This window comes from Phacochoerus africanus, chromosome 5, assembly GCF_016906955.1.
Source record: "Phacochoerus africanus isolate WHEZ1 chromosome 5, ROS_Pafr_v1, whole genome shotgun sequence".
NCBI lineage: Eukaryota > Metazoa > Chordata > Mammalia > Artiodactyla > Suidae > Phacochoerus > Phacochoerus africanus.
Window position 1 is genome coordinate 62772417 of NC_062548.1, and position 6000 is coordinate 62778416.

Here is a 6000-nt window from a genome sequence, read left to right on the forward strand (position 1 = left end):
CTCATATCACCATCTCATTTGCCTACAGCAAGAGAAGTATTCACCTAATTTCTTATCATAGAGTACTGCTAAATTAAAACTGGTTTTATCTATTCTATGTTTGGAGAAACACGAGTTTCATCCTTGCAGTCCTGGTTTAAGAAGAGCTGTGGGGAAGATTTACCTAACCTTGGAAAGTTGAGGGTGTATCATGAAAAAGGAATTATTTAATAGACCATCTTAAATATGTTTTCTTTTTTATTACTCAATGAATTTATTACATTTATAGTTGTACAATGATAATCACAATCCAGTTTTATAGGATTTCCATCCCACAACCCCAGCGCATCCCCCCACCCCCCAAACTGTCTCCTCTGGAGACCATAAGTTTTTCAAAGTCTGTGAGTCAGCATCTGTTCTGTAAAGAAGTTCATTCTGTCCTTTTTTCAAATTCCACATGTCAGTGAAAGCATTTGATGTTGGTATCTCATTGTATGGCTGACTTCACTTAGCATGATAATTTCTAGGTCCATCCATGTTGCTAAGAATGCTGGTATTTTGTTCCTTTTAATGGCTGAGTAATATTCCATTGCGTATATGTATCACATCTTCTTGATCCACTCCTCTGTCAATGGACATTTAGGTTGTTTCCATGTCTTGGCTATTGAAAAGAGTGCTGCAATGAAAGTTGGAGTACATGTGTCTTTGCAAGTCATGGTTTTCTCTGGATAGATGCCCAGGAGTGGGATTGCTGGATCAAATGGTAGTTCTATATTTAGTTTTCTGAGGAATCCCCATACTGTTTTCCACAGCAGTTGCACCAATGTACAATCCCACCAACAGTGTACTAGGGTTCCTTTTTCTCTACACCCTCTCCAGTACTTATTGTGTGTAGACTTTTTGATGATGGCCATTCTGGCTGGTGTAAGGTGGTACCTCATAGTAGTTTTGATTTCCATTTCTCCAATAATGAATGATGTTGAACATCTTTTCATGTGTTTTTTGGCCATCTGTATGTCTTCTTTGGAGAACTGTCTGTTTAGATCCTCTGCCCATTTTTTGATGGGGTTGTTTGTTTTTTTTTGTATTGAGCTGCAGAAGGTGTTTATAAATTTTGGAGATTAATCCCTTGTCAGTCGATTCATTTGCAAAGATTTTCTCCCATTCTGTGGGTTGTCTTTTCATTTTGTTTAGGGTTTCCTTTGCTGTGCAGAAACTTTTAAGTTTGATTAGGCCCCATTTGTTTATTTTTGTTTTTACTGTCATTACTCTCAGAGGTGGATTTGAGATATTGCTGTCGTTTATGTCAGAGAGTGTTTGGCCTATGTTTTCCTCTAAGAGTTTTATAGTGACTGGTCTTATATCTAGGTCTTTAATCCATTTTGAGTTGGTTTTTTGTGTATGGTGTTAGGGAGTGTTAAATATGTTTTCCAACAGAGAAATTATTAAGAATATCTCACCTCCAAAACTCAAGCATCTCATCAGCTTTATTATTTGACTTAACAGTGACTTTGACTGTTAGAACCAATAATAATGCAGATTTGAGGATATTGTTACTATGATGTGGGTCTAGAAAAGTGAAATCCTCTCATTGGTTCACTCATCTGCCATGTGGCATCTTCAAAACCATTTTTCATACAACTGCACACCTATCAGAATGGCCAAAATCCAAATCACTGACAACACCAAATACTGACAAATATATGGAGCAACAGGAACCCTTGTTCATTGCTGGTGGGAATGCAAAGTGGTACACCTAGTTTGGAATACAGTTTGGCAATTTCTCACAAAACTAAACATACTCTTACCATGGGGTCTGGCAATTTTTTTGCTCCTTGGTATTTCCCAAAAGAGTTGAAAACTTATGTCCTGATACTATATACAGAAAAACCCTAAGAAATTCATGCAAAAACTACTTGAACTGATCCATGAATTCAGCAAAGTAGTAGGATACAGGATTAACATCCAGAAATCTGTTGCATTTCTATATACTAACAATGAAATATTAGACAAGGAATATTTTCTTAAAAATACCTTCCAAACAAATAATAAGATACCTAGGAATAAACCTGACCAAGGAGGTGAAAGCCTTATATGCTGAGAGCTATAAAAGATTAATCAAGGAAATTAATTAAAGAGGATTCAAAAAACAGAAAGATATCCCATGCTCCTGGATTGAAAGAATTAATATTGTTAACATGATCATACTACCCAAAACACTCTACAGATTGAATGCAATCCCTATCAAATTACCCATAACATTTTTCACGAAACTAGAACAAATAATCCAAAAATTCACATGGAATTATGAAAGACCTATAATTGCCAAACCAATCCTTGGGGAGGAGGGGACACAAAGCAGGAGGCATAACTCAGACTTCAGACAATATTACAAAGCTACAGTAATCAAAACGGTGAGATGTTGGTATAAAAACAGGTAAACAGATCAATGGAACAGAATAGAGAACCCAGGTATAAACCCAGACACCTACAGTCAATTAATTTTTGACAAAGGAGGAAAGAATAGAAAGTGGGGAAAAGACAGTCTCTTTAGCACGTTGTGCTGGGAAAACTGGACAGCTGCATGTAAATCAATGAAACTAGAACATACTCTCATAAAAATAAACTCAAAATAGCTTAAAGATTTAAACATAAGATACCACACCATAAAACTCCTAGAAAAGAAAATAGGCAAAACAATCTCTGACATAAACTGTACAAATATTTTATTAGGTCACTCTCCCAAGGCAATAGAAATAAAAACAAAAAGAAACAAATTGAACCTAATCGAACTTGCAAGCTTTTGCACAGCAAAGAAAACCATAAACAAAACAAAAAGACAGTTGGAGTTCCTGTTGTGACTCAGCAATAATGAGCCTGACTAGTACCCATGAGGACTTGGGTTTGATCCCCGGCCTCTCTCAGTGGGTTAAGGATCTGGCGTTGCCATGAGCAGTGGTGTAGTTCTCAGATGCGGCTTGGATCTGATGTTGCTGTGACTGTGGTGTAAGCTGGCAGTTACAGCTCCAATTTGACCCCTAGCCTGGGAATTTCCATATGCCATAGGTGCAGCCCTAAAAAGACAAGAAAAAAGAAGAAGAAGGAAGAGAATGAAAAAGCCTAAAGAATAGAAGAAAATAGTGGCAAATGAGGCAACTGACAAGGGTTTAATCTCCAAAATATACAAACTCATACAACTCAACGACAAAAAAACCCAATCAAAAAATGGGCAGATCTAAACAGACATTTCTCTACAAAAGATATACAAATGGCCAATAGGCACAAGAAAAGATGCTCAACATCAGTAATTATTAGAGAAATGCAAATCAAAACTACAATAAGCTACCACCTCACACTGGTCAGAATAGCTATCATTAATAAGTCTACAGGAGTTCCCGTCGTGGCGCAGTGGTTAACGAATCCGACTAGGAACCATGAGGTTGCGGGTTCGGTGCCTGCCCTTGCTCAGTGGGTTGACGATCCAGCGTTGCCGTGAGCTGTGGTGTAGGTTGCAGACGCGGCTTGGATCCCGCGTTGCTGTGGCTCTGGCGTAGGCCGGTGGCTACAGCTCCGATTAGACCCCTAGCCTGGGAACCTCCATATGCCGCGGGAGCGGCCCAAGAAATAGCAACAACAACAACAACAACAATAAAAGCCAAAAGACAAAAAAAAAAATAAGTCTACAAATAACAGGAAGTTCCCATTGTGGTGCAGCTGAAATGAATCTGCCCAGTATCCATGAGGATGAGGGTTTGATCCCTGGCCTTTCTCAGTATGTTGGGAATCTGGCATTGCCGTGAGCTGTGGTGTAGGTCGCAGAGGTGACTCGGACCCTGAGTTGCTGTAGTGGTAGCATAGGCTGGCAGCTGTAGCTCAAATTCAACCCCTAGTCCGGGGAACTTCCATATGCCTCATGTGTGGCCCTAAAAAGACCAAAAAAAAAAAAAAAAAAGTCTGCAAATAAATGCCAGAGAGGGTATGGAGAAAAGGGAACCCTCCTACACTGTTGGTGGGAATGTAAATTGGTACAACCACTATGGAAACAGTATGGGAGTGCCTCAGAAAACTAAATATAGAACTACCATATGATCCAGAAATCCTGCTCCTGGGTATATATCCAGACAAAACTATAATTCAAAAAGATATGTGCACTCCCATGTTCACTGTAGCACTATTCACAATAGCCAAGACATGGAAACAATCTAAATGTCTACTGATAGATGAATGGATTAATAAGATCTGATATATATATATATATATATATATATATATATATATATCACATACATACATATACATACACAATGGAATACTATTCAGTCATAAAAAGAACAAAATAGTGCCATTTGCAGCAACCTGAATGCAACTAGAGATTCTCATACTAAGTGAAATAAGTCAAAAAGAGAAAGACACCATAAGAAATCACTCTTATATGTAATCTAAAATATGGCACAATGAACCAACAACTATGAAACAGAAACAGACTCACAGATGTGGAGAACAGACTTGTGGTTGCAAGGGGGAGAAGGAGGGAGTGGGAATGGACTGGGAGTTTGGGGTTAATCGGTGCAAACTTACCTTCAGAATGGATGAGCAATGAGGTCCTGCTGTACACCACAGGGAACTATATCCAATCGCCGGGGACAGACCATGACGACTGGGTTATTTGGATATACAGCAGAAATTGACACAACATGTAAATCAACTATAATTTAAAAAAAAAAAAAAGAATGTCCAACACCAAAAGGGAACCTTAATGTGAACTATTGACTTATGATTATTATGATATGTCAGTACAGGTTCACTAATTGTAACAAATAGACCCCTCTGGGGGATGTTGATAACGGTGCAGGCTATACATATACAAGGCTGGGGCTAGGGTACAGTTAACACTCTATCTTACCATCAATTTCACTGTAAACATTAACCTGCTTTTTAAAGATCTTAATTTGAGTTCCCATTGTGGCTCAGCGGTTAACAAACTCAACTAGCATCCGTGAGGACTTGGTTCGATCCCTGGCCTTGCTTAGTGAGTTAAGGATCCAGCATTGCCATGAGCTGTGGTGTAGGTCACAGACACAGTTCAGATCCTGCATTGCTGTGGCTATGATGTAGGCTGGCAGCTACAACTCTGATTGGACCCCTAGCCTGGGAACCTCCATATGCCACGGGTGAGGCCCTAAAAAACCAAAAATAAAATAAAATAAAAATCTTAATACAAATAACTGTCAGAAAATTACAAAGGAATTTCCACTGTGGTACAACAGGATTGATGGCATCTCTGTAGCACCAGGATGCAGGTTCAACCCCCACCCAGGCACAGTGGTTTGAAAGATCAGGCATTGCCTTAGCTGCAGTGTTGGTTGCAACCGTGCCACAGATCTCATCCCTGGCACGTGAACTCCACATGCCATGGAGTGGCCAAAAAAGAAAACCTATGTCCACCTGAAAATCTGCACATAGTTGTTTGCAGGAGCTTTATTCATAATTGCCAAAACTTTACAGCAACCAAGATGTCTTTCAGTAATTGAATGGTTAAATAAACAGGTATATCCAAACAGCGCAATAATATTCAGTGCTTACAAAAGAATGAGCTATCAAGCCATTAAAAGACATTGAAGAACTTTAAACGGGTATTTCTGAATGAAAGAACCCAATGCTGGAGTTCCCATTGATTAAGAACCCAACACCCGGAGTTCCCGTAGTGGCCCAGTGGTTAACGAATCCGCCTAGGAACCATGAGGTTGCAGGTTCGATCCCTGGCCTTGCTCGGTGGGTTAAGGATCCAGCATTGCCGTGAGCTGTGGTGTAGTTTGCGGACGCGGCTCGGATCCCGCGTTGCTGTGGCTCTGGCGTAGGCTGCTGGCTACAGCTCTGATTCAGCCCCTAGCCTGGGAACCTCCATATGCCGCGGGAGCAGCCCTAGAAAAGGCAAAAAGACAAAAAAAAAAAAAAACCAACACTGTGTTGGTAAGGATGTGGGTTAGATCCCTGGCCTCACTCAGTGGGTTAAGAATCTGG